The sequence below is a fragment of the Coregonus clupeaformis genome, unplaced genomic scaffold (assembly GCF_020615455.1).
Source record: "Coregonus clupeaformis isolate EN_2021a unplaced genomic scaffold, ASM2061545v1 scaf0889, whole genome shotgun sequence".
Classification (NCBI taxonomy): domain Eukaryota; kingdom Metazoa; phylum Chordata; class Actinopteri; order Salmoniformes; family Salmonidae; genus Coregonus; species Coregonus clupeaformis.
This window is the reverse complement of record NW_025534343.1, coordinates 3,854-22,996: the sequence shown is the minus strand read 5'-3', so window position 1 is coordinate 22,996 and position 19,143 is coordinate 3,854. Positions and strand designations below refer to the sequence as shown.

The following is a 19,143-nucleotide window of genomic DNA, read 5'->3' as shown; positions in this document are numbered from 1 at the left end:
TAGCTGACGATATTGCCACTGCTATTGGCCATATCTTCAATTTAAGCCTACTAGAATGTGTGTGCCCTCAGGTCTGGAGGGAAGCAAAAGTCATTCCGGTACCCAAGAATAGTCCTCTGTAGCTCAATTGGTAGTGCATGGTGCTTGTAACGCCAGGGTAGTGGGTTCGATCCCCGGGACCACCCATACCTAAAAATGTATGCACACATGACTGTAAGTCGATTTGGATAAAAGCGTCTGCTAAATAGCATATTAAAGCCCCCTTTACTGGCTCAAATAGCCGACCAATCAGCCGGTTACCAACCCTTAGTAAACTTCTGGAAAAGATTGTGTTTGACCAGAGACAATGCTATTTTACTGTAAACAAATTGACAACAAACTTTCAGCATGCTTATAGAGAAGGATATTCAAGGGTGTTCTTTAATGGAAGCCTCTCCAACATAATCCAGTTAGAATCAGGAATTCCCCAGGGCAGCTGTCTAGGCCTCTTACCTTTTTCAATCTTTACTAACGACATGCCACTGGCCTTTGAGTAAAGCCAGTGTGTCTATGTATGCAGATGACTCAACACTATACATGTCAGCTACTACAGCAACTGAAATGACAGCAACACTTAACAAAGAGCTGCAGTTAGTTTCAGAATGGGTGGCAAGGAATAAGTTAGTCCTAAACATTTCCAAAACTAAAAGCATTGTATTTGGGACAAATCATTCACTAAACCCTAAACCTCAACTAAATATTGTAATGAATAATGTGGAAATTGAGCAAGTTGAGGAGACTAAACTGCTTGGAGTAACCCTGGATTGTAAACTGTCATGGTCAAAACATATTGATACAACAGTAGCTAGGATGGGGAGAAGTCTGTCCATAATAAAGAGCTGCTCTACCTTCTTAACAGCACTATCAACAAGGCAGGTCCTACAGGCCCTAGTTTTGTCGCCCCTGGACTACTGTTCAGTCGTGTGGTCAGGTGCCACAAAGAGGGACTTAGGAAAATTGCAATTGTCTCAGAACAGGGCAGCACGGCTGGCCCTTAAAAGTACACGGGGAGCTAACATGAATGATATGCATATCAATCTCTCATGGCTCAAAGTAGAGGAGAGATTGACTTCATCACTACTTGTTTTTGTGAGAGGTATTGACATGTTGAAAGCACCGAGCTGTCTGTTTAAACTACTAGCACCCGGACACCCCATGCATACCCCTCAAGACATGCCACCAGAGGTCTCTTCACAATCCCCAAGTCCAGAACAGACTATGGGAGGTGCACAGTACTACATAGAGCCATGACTACATGGAACTCTATTCCACATCAGGTAACCGATGCCAGCAGTAAAATCAGATGGAACAGTGGGGACTGGGAAGGGACACACACAGGTACAGACACACACACACACACACACACACACACAGGTACAGACACAGGCACACACACACACACAGGTACAGACACAGGCACACACACACACAGGTACAGACACAGGCACACACACACACACACACACACACACACACACACACACACTCTAGCAGAAACACTCTACACACACGTACATTGTAATATTGTTGTATGGTGGTATTATACATTTTGTATTGTAGATTTGTAGTGGTGTGATAATGTTATATGATGTACTGTTTTATACAGTTGAAGTCGGAAGTTTACATACACCTTAGCCAAATACATTTAAATTCAGTTTTTCACAATTCCTGACATTTAATCCTAGTAAAATTCCCTGTTTTAGGTCAGTTAGGATCACCACTTTATTTTAAGAATGTGAAATGTCAGATTAATAGTAGAGAGTGATTTATTTCAGCTTTTATTTCTTTCATCACATTCCCAGTGGGTCAGAAGTTTACATACACTCAATTAGTATTTGGTAGCATTGCCTTTAAATTGTTTAACTTGGGTCAAACGTTTCGGGTAGCCTTCCACAAGCTTCCCACAATAAGTTGGGTGAATTTTGGCCCATTCCTCTGACAGAGCTGATGTAACTGAGTCAGGTTTGTAGGCCTCCTTGCTCGCACACGTTTTTCAGTTCTGCCCACACATTTTCTAAAGGATTGAGGTCAGGACTTTGTGATGGGCCACTCCAATACCTTGACTTTGTTGTCCTTAAGCCATTTTGCCGCAACTTTGAAAGTATGCTTGGGGTCATTGTCCATTTGGAAGACCCATTTGCGACCAAGCTTTAACTTCCTGACTGATGTCTTGAGATGTTGCTTCATTATATCCACATAATTTTCCTTCCTCATGATGCCATCTATTTTGTGAAGTGCACCAGTCCTCCTGCAGCAAAGCACCCCCACAGCATGATGCCACCCCCGTGCTTCACGGTTGGGATGGTGTTCTTCGGCTTGCAAGCAACCCCTTTTTCCTCCAAACATAACAATGGTCATTATGGCCAAACAGTTCTATTTTTGTTTCATCCAGACCAGAGGACATTTCTCCAAAAATCGATCTTTGTCCCCATGTGCAGTTGCAAACCGTAGGGTCTGGCTTTTTATGGCAGTTTTGGAGCAGTGGCTTCTTCCTTGCTGAGCGGCCTTTCAGTTTATGTTGATATAGGACTCGTTTTACTGTGGATATAGATACTTTTGTACCTGTTTCCTCCAGCATCTTCACAAGGTCCTTTGCTGTTATTCTGGGATTTATTTGCACTTTTCGCACCAAAGTACGTTCATCTCTAGGAGACAGAGGTCTTGGCTGATTTCTTTTGATTTTTTCCATGATGTCAAGCAAAGAGGCACTGAGTTTGAAGATAGGCCTTGTACCTCTGTAGCTCAGCTGGTAGAGCACGGTGCTTGTAACGCCAAGGTAGTGGGTTCGATCCCCGGGACCACCCATACACAAAAATGTATGCACGCATGACTGTAAGTCACTTTGGATAAAAGCGTCTGCTAAATGGCATATTATTTATTATTATTATTATTACATCCACAGGTACATCTCCAATTGACTCAAATGATGTCAATTAGCCTATCAGAAGCTTCTAAAGCCATGACATAATTTTCTGGAATTTTCCAAGCTGTTTAAAGGCACAGTCAACTTTGTATATGTAAACTTCTGACCCACTGGAATTGTGATACAGTGAATTATAAGTGAAATAATCTGTCTGTAAACAATTATTGGAAAAATTGTCCTAACCGACTTGCCAAAACTATAGAGTTTTAATAAGAAATTTGTGGAGTGGTTGAAAAACGAGTTTTAATGACTCCAACCTAAGTGTATGTAAACTTCTGACTTCAACTGTATGTAATGTAAGTGCCTTAATGTGTTTGGACCCCAGGAAGAGAAGCTGCTGCCTTTGCAGGAACTAATGGGGATCCATAATAAACCCCAGGAAGATTAGCTGCTGCCTTGGCAGGAACTAATGGGGATCCATAATAAACCCCAGGAAGAGAAGCTGCTGCCTTGGCAGGAACTAATGGGGATCCACAATAACCCCAGGAAGAGTAGCTGCTGCCTTGGCAGGAACTAATGGGGATCCACAATAAACCCCAGGAAGAGTAGCTGCTGTCTTGGCAGGAACCAATGGGGATCCATAATAAACCCCAGGAAGAGTAGCTGCTGCCTTGCGCAGGAACTAATGGGGATCCATAATAAACCCCAGGAAGAGTAGCTGCTGCCTTGGCAGGAACTAATGGGGATCCATAATAAACCCCAGGAAGAGTAGCTGCTGCCTTGGCAGGAACTAATGGGGATCCACCAATAAACCCCAGGAAGAGTAGCTGCTGCCTTGGCAGGAACTAATGGGGATCCACAATAAACCCCCAGGAAGAGTAGCTGCTGCCTTGGCAGGAACTAATGGGGATCCATAATAACCCCAGGAAGAGTAGCTGCTCCTTGGCAGGAACTAATGGGGATCCATAATAAACCCCAGGAAGAGTAGCTGCTGCCTTGGCAGGAACTAATGGGGATCCACAATAAACCCCAGGAAGAGATAGCTGCTGCCTTGGCAGGAACTAATGGGGATCCATAATAAACCCCAGGAAGAGTAGCTGCTGCCTTGGCAGGAAACCAATGGATCCATAATAAACCCCAGGAAGAGTAGCTGCTGCCTTGGCAGGAACTAATGGGGATCCATAATAAACCCCAGGAAGAGTAGCTGCTGCCTTGGCAGGAACTAATGGGGATCCATAATAAACCCCAGGAAGAGTAGCTGCTGCCTTGGCAGGAACTAATGGGGATCCATAATAAACCCCATGGAAGAGTAGCTGCTGCCTTGGCAGGAACTAATGGGGATCCATATAAACCCCAGGAAGAGTAGCTGCTGCCTTGGCAGGAACTAATGGGGATCCACATAAACCCCAGGAAGAGTAGCTGCTGCCTTGGCAGGAACTAATGGGGATCCACGTAATAAACCCCAGGAAGAGTAGCTGCTGCCTTGGCAGGAACTAATGGGGATCCATAATAAACCCCAGGAAGAGTAGCTGCTGCCTTGGCAGGAACTAATGGGGATCCATAATAAACCCCAGGAAGAGTAGCTGCCTTGGCAGGAACCAATGGGGATCCATAATAAACCCCAGGAAGAGTAGCTGCTGCCTTGCAGGAACTAATGGGGATCCATAATAAACCCCAGGAAGAGTAGCTGCTGCCTTGGCAGGAACTAATGGGGATCCATAATAAACCCCAGGAAGAGTAGCTGCTGCCTTGGCAGGAACTAATGGGGATCCATAATAAACCCCAGGAAGAGTAGCTGCTGCCTTGGCAGGAACTAATGGATCCATAATAAACCCCAGGAAGAGTAGCTGCTGCCTTGGCAGGAACTAATGGGGATCCATAATAAACCCCAGGAAGAGTAGCTGCTGCTTGGCAGGAACTAATGGGGATCCATAATAAACCCCAGGAAGAGTAGCTGCTGCCTTGGCAGGAACTAATGGGGATCCATAATAAACCCCAGGAAGAGTAGCTGCTGCCTTGGCAGGAAATAATGGGGATCCATAATAAACCCCAGGAAGAGTAGCTGCTGCCTTGGCAGGAACTAATGGGGATCCATATAAACCCCAGGAAGAGTAGCTGCTGCCTTGGCAGGAACTAATGGGGATCTAATAAACCCCAGGAAGAGTAGCTGCTGCCTTGGCAGGAACTAATGGGGATCCACAATAAACCCCCAGGAAGAGTAGCTGCTGCCTTGGCAGGAACTAATGGGGATCCATAATAAACCCCAGGAAGAGTAGCTGCTGCCTTGGCAGGAACTAATGGGGATCCATAATAAACCCCGGGAAGAGTAGCTGCTGCCTTGGCAGGAACTAATGGGGATCCATAATAAACCCCAGGAAGAGTAGCTGCTGCCTTGGCAGGAACTAATGGGGATCCATAATAAACCCCAGGAAGAGTAGCTGCTGCCTTGGCAGGAACTAATGGATCCATAATAAACCCCAGGAAGAGTAGCTGCTGCCTTGGCAGGAACTATGGGGATCCATAATAAACCCCAGGAAGAGTAGCTGCTGCCTTGGCAGGAACTAATGGGGATCCATAATAAACCCCAGGAAGAGTAGCTGCTGCCTTGGCAGGAACTAATGGGGATCCATAATAAACCCCAGGAAGAGTAGCTGCTGCCTTGGCAGGAAATAATGGGGATCCATAATAAACCCCAGGAAGAGTAGCTGCTGCCTTGGCAGGAACTAATGGGGATCCATAATAAACCCCAGGAAGAGTAGCTGCTGCCTTGGCAGGAACTAATGGGGATCCATAATAAACCCCAGGAAGAGTAGCTGCTGCCTTGGCAGGAACTAATGGGGGATCCATAATAAACCCCAGGAAGAGTAGCTGCTGCCTTGGCAGGAACTAATGGGGATCCATAATAAACCCCAGGAAGAGTAGCTGCTGCCTTGGCAGGAACTAATGGGGATCCATAATAAATACAAATACAAAAGTTGAAGATTCCTGGTGTTTGTGATGCCCGTTTGGTGCGAGGCAGACAGGGTGATGAATAGAGGAGTCACTGTCAGTCCCTTTGAGTCAGAGTTTTTATCCAACAGTCATATCAGGATATATCAGTTATCCTTATAGAGCTTTAGTGCCGAATCCACTGCTCTGTTTCAGGTGCAACGTTTATGGTCATGTTGCAGCAGTTTATAGGAGGGAGATTCCAAGATGTAAGGGTGCCCATGTTGCTGGGGATTGTAAGTGTCCGGTTTGAGAGAGGCAGGTTGAGGTGTCCAGAGTCAGAGTAGTGCAGAAGGTGTCGTGTGCTGAGGCAGTGAAGAAAGTAGAGGAGGATGGGTCAAGGGTCAAGGGTGAGTATCCCTGTGAGTAATAGATCAGTGCCAGAACAGAGGGATAGGCCAACGAGTGATGTACGCTTCAGTAAGTTTGGCTTCTTAGCGCTCATAGCAATGGTTATCAACTGTACCGCAGAAATGGATTGTCAATCACAGAAAATAGATGTTCTAGTGGCAGCTGCAGAGAAGTAGTTGGGCATCCCAACCATCCTGGTGGTGTCCCATCCTGGTGGTGTCCCATCCTGGTGGTGTCCCATCCTGCCTGGTGGTGTCCCATCCTGGTGGTGTCCCATCCTGGTGGTGTCCCATCCTGGTGGTGCAGGAACGGATAGGGTCAAAGTAGTGGAATGGGGTAGTGGGTTGTTAATGGGTGTCGGATCAGTTGGAATGGTTTTTAGCTTTTCCTTGTCCCATGTTGTATCACAGTATAATGTATTTATATTATAGTCCAGCTGGGGGCGGTAATGCAACACATTGGATGCCAGCCGCCGTTAAACTCTGAAGAAGAAGAAGTCAACACAGCAGAAGTTAACAAAATGGCCTCGCTTCCCTTCGTTCGAGTTGCTCTACTTGTGTCGTTTTCAGTTCTTTTGACAGTAGTGCTGGGGTTCGGACCCCAGCTCTGCTGAATGCCGTCGCTAAATGCTGTGGTTTTCCTGAGACCAGCGTAACAGAGTGCATAGTCGGGGTGTATTTCATTTTTGTACTGTACGTCGCGACACCACGGATCCCCAGAGGATCGATAGAGGTACAGAAGCCTAAAATATCTCACCTGTACTGTGTACCACTGAACGTCGAATGCCTTTTTATGTGTTGTGGGGTTTTGCATTTTATTCCACACTGTCTCTAAACTATGCTGATTTAAAGTTGAATAACGCAGATAAGATATTAATTCATTCAATAATAATATATTATGAAAGATTGGTCCTCGGTAGCTCAATTGGTAGAGCATGGCGCTTGTAACGCCAGGGTAGTGGGTTCGATCCCCGGGAATACGTAAAAATACGTAAAAATGTATGCGCACATGACTGTAAGTCGCTTTGAATAAAAGCGTCTGCTAAATGGATTATTTAAAAAATTGCATATAAAAGTAGCCCACAAAAGTCTGAAATAATGTTGTCAATTCCACAAAGCAGTGCAGTTTCTCAGCTTGCTGTTGCAACTTGCACTCAATTCAAACCCTTTAAAATGACACAGTTTGTGTTGGGTAATCTTACAGAGTTTGTGTTGGGTAATCTTACAGAGTTTGTGTTGGGTAATATTACACAGTTTGTGTTGGGTAATCTTACAGAGTTTGTGTTGGGTAATATTACACAGTTTGTGTTGGGTAATCTTACACAGTTTGTCCATGTTGCAGGTAAAGGGAAAGTCAGTATTCATCACAGGCTGTGACAGTGGTTTTGGTCATGCTACAGCTAAACACCTCCACAAACTGGGCTTCACTGTCTTTGCTGGATGCCTGTTCAAGGTAATGTTATTAGTTTATATTTAGGTAAAATGTCTTCTACCCAAACGTTGATAATGCATTAGACTCTAAGGAAATGGGAAAGTAGGATTTCTGTCTGTAAAATAATAGGCTGGAGCTGTAGATGCTGAGTTTGTGCTCATTGTTGAAATATTCAGACAGCCATATAGTCAGACAGTGTTTGAGTTCATCTGATTCGCTGCCTTTCCTCTCCAGGATAAGGGTGAGAGGGGGTCTAAGGAGCTAGAGGAGATGCAGTCAGATCGGATGAAGGTGGTTCAGCTGGATGTCTGCAGCGAGGAGCAGGTGAACAGAGCTGTGGAGTACGTCAACTCACACCTGGACGACTCACAGAGAGGTACAGAACATCAGTCTCTCTCACTGCCAGACATCAGTGAAAACATGTTTTAAGATATTTTTGCAAATTATTGGAAATGAAGTACAGAAACCTCATTTATTCACACCCCTGAGGCAATACTTAGTAGAAGCACCTTTGGCGGCGATTACAGCTGTGAGTCGTCTTGGGTTTGTCTGTATCAGCTTTGCACATCTGGATTTGGGGATTTTCTCCCGTTCTTCCTTGCAGATTTTCTCAAGCTCTGTTAAGTTCGATGGGGAGCGGCGGTGAACAGCAATCTTGAAGTCTTTCAATGGGATTCATGTCTGGGCTTTGGCTGGGCCACTCAAGGACTCTCACATTCTTGTTCTAAAGCCATTCCAGCGTTGCTTTAGCTGTATGATTGGGGTCATTGTCCTGTTGGAATGTAAATCTTCGCCCCAGTCTAAGGTCATTTTCACTCTGAAGCAGGTTCTCATTAAGGATTTGCCTGTATTTGGCTCCATTCATTGTTCCCTCTATCCTTACCAGTCTCCCAGTCCCTGCCGCTGAAAAGCATCCCCATAGCATTATGCTGCCACGACCATGCTTCACGGTACGGATGGTGTTAGAAGGGTGATCTGTGCCTGGTTTTCAGGCTCTTTGCAATCAGGCCAAAGAGTTACATTTTTGTCTCATCAGGCCACAGAATATTTTGCCTTATGCTCCGTCTATCACGTGCCTTTTCACAAACTCCAGGCTGCTGTCATGTGCCTTTTTCTCAGGAGTAGCTTCCGTCCCATGAAGCCCATATCGGTGAAGTGCTGTAGAGACTGTTTTCCTTCTGGCAGGTTCTCCCATCTCAGCCAAGGAACTCTGTAGTTCTGTCAGAGTGGTCATTGAGTTCTTGGTCACCTCCCTGACCAAGGTCCTTCTTGCCCGGTTGCTCAGTTTGGTCGGACGGCCAGCTCTAGGCAGAGTCTGGGTAGTTCCAAAAACATTCCACATTTTGTTGTTACAGCCTGAATTCAAAATGGATTAAATATAAGTCCAGGGGTATGAATACTTTCTGAAGGCACTCTGTGATATGGTGTCTGAGTATGTATTAAGAAGAGAATGGGCCCCAATATAGACCCATGGGGAACACTGAAGGAGACAGTGCTAATGGCTACGTTCATATCATAACCCCTCTTCTCTCCTCCCCTGACCAGGTCTGTGGGCCGTGGTGAACAACGCAGGTGTGTCTACGTTTGGCGAGGTGGAGTTTACGACCATGGAGACGTACCGCCAGGTGTCAGAGGTCAACCTGTGGGGGGGGTCATCAGGGGTCACCAAGGCCCTCCTGCCCTCGTCCGTAGGGCCAAAGGTCAGGCAACAGACACCAACAGACACATACAGTGGCGATAAAGTCTCCAGCCCCCTGTTAAAATGTCCGGTTTTTGTGATGTAAAAGAATGAGACAAAGGTCAATCATGTCAGAACTTTTTCCACCTTTAATGTGACCTATAATGGGAACAATTCAATTGAAAAACAAACTGAAATCTTCGAGGGGGGAAAAATGACAAATGAAAAGCTTCCAATAACCTGGTTGCATCAGTGTGCACACCCTCTTATAACTGGGGATGTGGCTGTGATCAGAATTAACCAATCACATTAAAACTCGTGTTAAATAGAAGTCATTACACACCTGCCATCATTTAAAGTGACTGATTAATCACAAATAAAGTTCAGCTGTTCTAGTAGGATTTTCCTGACATTTTCTTAGTTGCATCTCAGAGCAAAAGCCATGGTCCGCAGAGAGATTCCAAGGCATCAGAGGGATGTCATTGTTGAAAGATATCAGTCAGGAGAAGGGTACAAAATAATTTCCAAAGCATTACATATACCATGGAACACAGTGAAGACAGTCATCATCAAGTGGAGAAAATATGGCACAACAGAGACATTACCAAGAACTGGACGTCCCTCCAAAATTTATGAAAAGAGGAGAAGAAAAACTGGTCGGGGAGGCTTCCAAGAGGCCTACAGCAACATTAAAGGAACTGCAGGAATTTCTGGCAAGTATTGGCTGTGTGCTACATGTGACAACAATCTCCCGTATTCTTCATATGAATGGGCCATGGGGTAGGGTGGCAAGACGGAAGCCTTTTCTTACAAAGAAAAACATCCAAGCCCGGCTGAAGTTTGCAAAAACAAGTGGGAAAGTCCCCCCAAAACACGTGGGAAAATGTGTTATGGTCTGATGAAACCAAGATTGAACTTTTTGGCCATAATTCCAAAAGGTATGTTTGGCGCAAAAACAACACTGCACATCACCCAAAGAACACCATACCCACATCACCCAAAGAACACCATACCCACAGTGAAGCATGGTGGTGGCAGCATCATGCTTTGGGACTGTTTTTCTTCAGCTGGAACCGGGGCCTTAGTCAAGGTGGAGGGAATTATGAACAGTTCCAAATACCAGTGACAGGACTCTGCACACTCACACACTCTGACACTCCAACACACACACATTTATACTGACTCTACACACACTCACACCCAATCATCAAATACACTGCTGCTACTCTGTTTATCATATATCCTGATGCCTCGTCACCTTACCCCAATACATATCTACAATGAGGGAAAAAAGTATTTGATCCCCTGCTGATTTTGTATGTTTGCCCACTGACAAAGACATGATCAGTCTATAATTTTAATGGTAGGTTTATTTGAACAGTGAGAGACAGAATAACAACAAAAAAAATCCAGAAAACCGCATGCCAAAAATGTTATAAATTGATTACATTTTAATGAAGGAAATAAGTATTTGACCCCTCTCAATTAGAAAGATTTCTGGCTCCCAGGTGCTTACAGGTAACAAGCTGAGATTAGAGTACACTCTTAAAGGGGAGTGCTCTATTCTCAGTTTGTTACCTGTATAAAAGACACCTGTCCACAGAAGCAATCAATCAATCCGATTCCAAACTCTCCACCATGGCCAAGACCAAAGAGCTCTCCAAGGATGTCAGGGACAAGATTGTAGACCTACACAAGGCTGGAATGGGGATACAAGACCATCGCCAAGCAGCTTGGTGAGAAGGTGACAACAGTTGGTGTGATTATTCGCAAATGGAAGAAACACAAAAGAACTGTCAATCTTCCTCGGCCTGGGGCTCCATGCAAGATCTCACCTCGTGGAGTTGCAATGATCATGATAACGGTGAGAAATCAGCCCAGAACTACACGGAAGGATCTTGTCAATGATCTCAAGGCAGCTGGGACCATAGTCACCAAGAAAACAATTGGTAACACACTACGCCGTGAAGGACTGAAATCCTGCAGAGCCCGCAAGGTCCCCCTGCTCAAGAAAGCACATATACAGGCCCATCTGAAGTTTGCCAATGAACATCTGAATGATTCAGAGGAGAACTGGGTAAAAGTGTTGTGGTCAGATGAGAAGAGCTCTTTGGCATCAACTCAACTCGCCGTGTTTGGGAGGGAGGAGGAATGCTGCCTATGACCCCCCAAGAACACCCATCCCCACCGTCAAACATGGAGGTGGAAACATTATGCTCTTTGGTGTTTTTCTGCTAAGGGGACAGGACAACTTCACCGCATCAAAGGGACGATGGACGGGGCCATGTACCGTCAAATCTTGGGTGAGAACCTCCTTCCCTCAGCCAGGGCATTGAAAATGGGTCGTGGATGGGTATTCCAGCATGACAATGACCCAAAACACACGGCCAAGGCAACAAAGGAGTGGCTCAAGAAGAAGCACATTAAGGTCCTGGAGTGGCCTAGCCAGTCTCCCAGACCTTAATCCCATAGAAAATCTGTGGAGGGGAGCTGAAGGTTCGAGTTGCCAAACGTCAGCTTCGAAACCTTAATGACTTGGAGAAGATCTGCAAGAGGAGTGGGACAAAATCCCTCCTGAGATGTGTGCAAACCTGGTGGCCAACTACAAGAAACGTCTGACCTCTGTGATTGCCAACAAGGGTTTTGCCACCAAGTACTAAGTCATGTTTTGCAGAGGGGGTCAAATACCCTTATTTCCCTCATTTTAAAATGCAAATCAATTTATAACATGTGTTTTTCTGGATTTTTTTGTTGTTATTCTGTCTCTCACTGTTCAAATAAACCTACCATTAAAGTTATAGACTGATCATGTCTTTGTCAGTGATCAAACGTACAAAATCAGCAGGGATCAAATATTTTTTCACCCCCTCACTGTACCTCCATCACTCCAGTATCCCTGCACATTGTTAATATGGTACTGGAACTGACCCTGTATATAGTCACCTTACCCTATACATATCTACCTCCATCACTCCAGTATCCCTGTCACCTTACCCCCTATACATATCTACCTCCATCACTCCAGTATCCCTGCAATTGTTAATATGGTACAGGAACTGACCCTGTATATAGTCACCTGACCCCTATACATATCTACCTCCATCACTCCAGTATCCCTGCACATTGTTAATATGGTACTGGAACTGACCCTGTATATAGTCACCTGACCCCTATACATATCTACCTCCATCACTCCAGTATCCCTGCACATTGTTAATATGGTACTGGAACTGACCCTGTATATAGTCACCTTACCCCTATACATATCTACCTCCATCACTCCAGTATCCCTGCACATTGTTAATATGGTACAGGAACTGACCCTGTATATAGTCACCTTACCCCTATACATATCTACCTCCATCACTCCAGTATCCCTGCACATTGTTAATATGGTACTGGAACTGACCCTGTATATAGTCACCTTACCCTATACATATCTACCTCCATCACTCCAGTATCCCTGCACATTGTTAATATGGTACAGAAACTGACCCTGTATATAGTCCCCTTACCCCTATACATATCTACCTCTATCACTCCAGTATCCCTGCACATTGTTAATATGGTACTGGAACTGACCCTGTATATAGTCACCTTACCCCTATGTATATCTACCTCCATCACTCCAGTATCCCTGCACATTGTTAATATGGTACTGGAACTGACCCTGTATATAGTCACCTGACCCCTATACATATCTACCTCCATCACTCCAGTATCCCTGCACATTGTTAATATGGTACTGGAACTGACCCTGTATATAGTCACCTGACCCCTATACATATCTACCTCCATCACTCCAGTATCCCTGCACATTGTTAATATGGTACAGGAACTGACCCTGTACAGTGCCTTCGGAAAATATTAAGACCTCTAGACGTTTTCCACATTTTGTTACGTTACAGCCTTATTGTAAAATGGATTCCTCATCAATCTACACACAATACACCCCATAATGACAAAGCGAAAACAGAAATACCTTATTTACATAAGTATTCAGACCCTTTGCTATGAGACTCGAAATTGAGCTCAGGTGCATCCTGTTTCCATTGATCACCCTTGAGATGTTTCTACAACTTGATTGGAGTCCACCTGTGGTAAATTCAATTGATTGGACATGCCATGGGGCGGCGCGCAATTGGCCCAGCGTCGTCCAGGGTAGGGAAGGGAATGGCCGGCAGGGATGTAGCTCAGTTGGTAGAGCATGGCGTTTGCAACGCCAGGGTTGTGGGTCTCGATTCCCACAGGGGTATGAAAAAAAATAATGTATGTCGCTCTGGATAAGAGCGTCTGCTAAATGACGTAAATGTAAATGTAAAATTTGGAAAGGCACACACCTCTCTATATAAGGTCCCATAGTTGACAGTTCATGTCAGAGCAATAACCAAGCCGTGAGTTCGATGGAATTGTCTTTAGAGCTCCGAGACAGGATTGTGTCGACGCACAGATCTGGGGAAGGGTCCCAAAAAATGTCTGCAGCATTGAAGGTCCCCAAGAACACAGTGGCCTCCATCATTCTTAAAAGGAATATGTTTTTTAGAACCACCAAGACTCTTCCTAGAGCTGGCCGCACGGCCAAACTGAGCAATCGCGGGAGAAGGGCCTTGGTCAGGGAGGTGACCACGAACCCGATGGACAATCTGACATTGCTCCAGAGTTCCTCTGTGGAGATGGGAGAACCTTCCAGAAGGACAACCATCTTCATAGCACTCCACCAATCTGGCCTTTATGGTAGAGTGGCCAGACGGAAGCCACTCCTCAGTAAAAGGCACATGACAGCCCGCTTGGAGTTTTCCAAAAGGCACCTAAAGGACTCTCAATCCATGAGAAACAAGATTCTCTGGTCTGATGAAACCAAGATTGAGCTCTTTGGCCGGAATGCCAAGTGTCACGTCTGGAGGAAACCTGGCACCATCCCTACGGTGAAGCATGGTGGTGGCAGCATCATGCTGTGGGGATGTTTTTCGGCAGCAGGGACTGGGAGACTAGTCAGGATCGAGGGAAAGATGAACAGAGCAAAGTACAGAGAGATCCTTGATGAAAACCTGCTCCAGAGCGCTCAGGACCTCAGACTGGGGCGAAGGTTCACCTTCCAACAGGACAACGACCCTAAGCGCACAGCCAAGACAACACAGGAGTGGCTTCGGGACAAGTCTCTGAATGTCCTTAAGTGGTCCAGCCAGACACCGGACTTGAACCCGATCTAACATCTCTGGAGAGACCTGAAAATAGCTGTGCAGCGACGCTCCCCATCCAACCTGACAGAGCTTGAGAGGATCTGCAGAGAAGAATGGGAGAAACTCCCCAAATAAAGGTATGCCAAGCTTGTAGCGTCATACCCAAGAATACTCGAGGCTGTAAACGCTGCCAAAGGTGCTTCAACAAAGTACTGAGTGAAGGGTCTGAATACTTAATACTTAACAAAAAGTAATACAGCTGCACCATCGAGAGCATCCTGACTGGTTGCATCACCGCCTGGTATGGCAACTGCTCGGCCTCCGACCGTAAGGCACTACAGAGGGTAGTGCGTACGGCCCAGTACATCACTGGGGCCAAGCTTCCTGCCATCCAGGACCTCTATACCAGGCGGTGTCAGAGGAAGGCCCTACAAATTGTCAAACTCCAGCCACCCTAATCATAGACTGTTCTCTCTGCTACTGCACGGCAAGCGGTACCGGAGTGCCAAGTCTAGGTCCAAAAGACTTCTCAACAGCTTCTACCCCCAAGCCATAAGACTCCTGAACAGCTAATCATGGCTACCCAGACTATTTGCACTGCCCCCCCACCCCACCCCCACCCCCTCTTTTACGCTGCTGCTACTCTGTTAATTATTTATGCATAGTCACTTTAACTCTACCCACATGTACATATTACCTCAATTACCTCGATTAACCACGTATACCCATATGTATTTTATTTTACTGCTGCTCTTTAATTATTATTTAAATGTTTTAGTTATCTATACTTTTCTTAACTGCATTGTTGGTTAAGGGCTTGTAAGTAAGCGTTTCACTGTAAGGTCTACACCTGTTGTATTCGGCGCATTTGACAAATTCAATTTGATTTGAAATGGCACATTAATGTTTTATAAATAAGCAACATTTTCTCAACCTGTTTTTGCGTTGTCATTGTGTGTAGATTGATGAGGGGGGGGAAAAACAATTTAATCAATTTTAGAATAAGGTTGTAACGTAACAAAATTTTGAAAAAGTCAAGGGGTCTGAATACTTTCTGAATGCACTGTAGGTAATAACCTAATGCCACTGTGTTGTTAAATAGGTATTTATCTATGTAATAACCTAATGCCACTGTGTTGTTAAATAGGTATTTATCTATGTAATAACCTAATGCCACTGTGTTGTTGAATAGGTATTTATCTATGTAATAACCTAATGCCACTGTGTTGTTAAATAGGTATTTATCTATATAATAACCTAATGCCACTGTGTTGTTAAATAGGTATTTATCTATATAATAACCTAATGCCACTGTGTTGTTAAATAGGTATTTATCATGTAATAACCTAATGCCACTGTGTTGTTGAATAGGTATTTATCTATATATAACCTAATGCCACTGTGTTGTTAAATAGGTATTTATCTATATAATAACCTAATGCCACTGTGTTGTTAAATAGGTATGTATCTATATAATAACCTAATGCCACTGTGTTGTTAAATAGGTATTTATCTATATAATAACCTAATGCCACTGTGTTGTTAAATAGGATTTATCTATAATAACCTAATGCCACTGTGTTGTTAAATAGGTATTTATCTATATAATAACCTAATGCCACTGTGTTGTTAAATAGGTATTTATCTATGTAATAAACCTAATGCCACTGTGTTGTAATAGGTATTTATCTATGTAATAACCTAATGCCACTGTGTTGTTAAATAGGTATTTATCTATATAATAACCTAATGCCACTGTGTTGTTAAATAGGTATTTATCTATGTAATAACCTAATGCCACTGTGTTGTTAAATAGGTATTTATCTATGTAATAACCTAATGCCACTGTGTTGTTAAATAGGTATTTATCTATGCTAATAACCTAATGCCACTGTGTTGTTAAATAGGTATTTATCTATGTAATAACCTAATGCCACTGTGTTGTTAAATAGGTATTTATCTATGTAATAACCTAATGCCACTGTGTTGTTAAATAGGTATTTATCTATGTAATAACCTAATGCCACTGTGTTGTTAAATAGGTATTTATCTATATAATAACCTAATGCCACTGTGTTGTTAAATAGGTATTTATCTATATAATAACCTAATGCCACTGTGTTGTTAAATAGGTATTTATCTATGTAATAACCTAATGCCACTGTGTTGTTGAATAGGTATTTATCTATGTAATAACCTAATGCCACTGTGTTGTTAAATAGGTATTTATCTATGTAATAACCTAATGCCACTGTGTTGTTGAATAGGTATTTATCTATGTAATAACCTAATGCCACTGTGTTGTTGAATAGGTATTTATCTATGTAATAACCTAAATGCCACTGTGTTGTTGAATAGGTATTTATCTATATAATAAGCCTAATGCCACTGTGTTGTTGAATAGGTATTTATCCTATATAATAACCTAATGCCACTGTGTTGTTGAATAGGTATTTATCTATATAATAACCTAATGCCACTGTGTTGTTAAATAGGTATTTATCTATGAATAACCTAATGCCACTGTGTTGTTAAATAGGTATTTATCTATGTAATAACCTAATGCCACTGTGTTGTACAAATAGGTATTTATCTATGTAATAACCTAATGCCACTGTGTTGTTGAATAGGTATTTATCTATGTAATAACCTAATGCCACTGTGTTGTTAAATAGGTATTTATCTATATAATAACCTAATGCCACTGTGTTGTATAAATAGAGGTATTTATCTATATAATAACCTAATGCCACTGTGTTGTTAAATAGGTATTTATCTATGTAATAACCTAATGCCACTGTGTTGTTAAATAGGTATTTATCTATATAATAACCTAATGCCACTGTGTTGTTAAATAGGTATTTATCTATGTAATAACCTAATGCCACTGTGTTGTTAAATAGGTATTTATCTATATAATAACCTAATGCCACTGTGTTGTTGAATAGGTATTTATCTATATAATAACCTAATGCCACTGTGTTGTTGAATAGGTATTTATCTATATAACTTCAACCTAATGCTCTGGTGTTGTTGAATAGGCATTTCATCTATATAATAACCTAATGCCACTGTGTTGTTGAATAGGTATTTATCTATATAATAACCTAATGCCACTGTGTTGTTGAATAGGTATTTATCTATGTAATAACCTAATGCCACTGTGTTGTTGAATAGGTATTTATCTATATAATAACCTAATGCCACTGTGTTGTTAAATAGGTATTTATCTATGTAATAACCTAATGCCACTGTGTTGTTAAATAGGTATTTATCTATATAATAACCTAATGCCACTGTGTTGTTGAATAGGTATTTATCTATGTAATAACCTAATGCCTGTGTTGTTAAATAGGTATTTATCTATATAATAACCTAATGCCACTGTGTTGTTAATATAGGTATTTATCTATATAATAACCTAATGCCACTGTGTTGTTAAATAGGTATTTATCTATATAATAACCTAATGCCACTGTGTTGTTAAATAGGTATTTATCTATGTAATAACCTAATGCCACTGTGTTGTTGAATAGGTATTTATCTATATAATAACCTAATGCCACTGTGTTGTTGAATAGGTATTTATCTATGTAATAACCTAATGCCACTGTGTTGTTGCAGGTCGTGTGGTCAACCTGGCCAGTATGTATGGGCGGATGGGCAATGCCCTGCGTTCTCCGTACTGCGTGTCCAAATATGGTCTGGAAGCGTTCTCCGACTGTCTACGTTACGAGATGAAGGCCTGGGGTCAAGGTCTCCGTCATCGAGCCGGGAACTTCATTGTGGGCCACGGGCATCCTGGACGCGGGACATTGTGGCGACCACGGCTGACAAACTGTGGAGAGAGGCGCCCCCTGGTGTCCAGGAGGACTATGGCCACGCCCACTTCGACAGACACATGGCGATGATGAGGTCGTACTGTAGCAGCGGACAGAAGGATGTCCAACCCGTCCTAGATGACATCACCGACGCCATCACGTCACACCGCCCGTTCACGCGCTACAACCCCATGGAGCCTCATTGGTGGATCAGGATGCAGGTGATGACACACCTGCCTGCCGTCATCGCTGACCGCCTCTACTTCTGATTGGGAGGATTTCCATACGTACAGTACATCATATGGCATTAGGGTTCCGTTTCACTTTAAAGTCTTAAATTGGGGAATTCCCAATGGAAAATTACAAGCTATCGATTCTCAATTTGTGAATTTAATTTGAATGAATTACCTGAATTGACTGATTTTAAGAATTTCTGTTGGATCATTGGTTCCAGAAACCGTTGCTGTAGCTAAGGATTCCTTGACACTGGAAATCACAAAGTGATTGAGCCTTTATTAACAATATGCACTGTTGTCTTATCTTAAATATATATAGTATTCACCCTCTTGGATTTCTTCACATTTTGTGTTACAAAGTGGGATTAAAGTGGATTTAATTTTCATTTTTAAAAAAAAACGTTTTACACAAAATAATGAAGTGGAAAAAATTATATAAAAATTTCTTAAGTAATGAAAAATGAAGCGCTAATATTTAAGTGATAATGAGAAGCCGGTGTTTGGAGGATATATTGGCACGGGTGTTGTTAGGACCGAGGAGAACACCGGCTTCGAG

General features: G+C 43.1%; 1 pseudogene; it reads left to right on the top strand.

Moving 5' to 3' along the window:
* Positions 1-6,761: 6,761 nt before the first annotated feature.
* Positions 6,762-18,917, top strand: LOC123485879 (annotated as a pseudogene).
* The last annotated feature ends 226 nt before the right edge of the window (positions 18,918-19,143 follow it).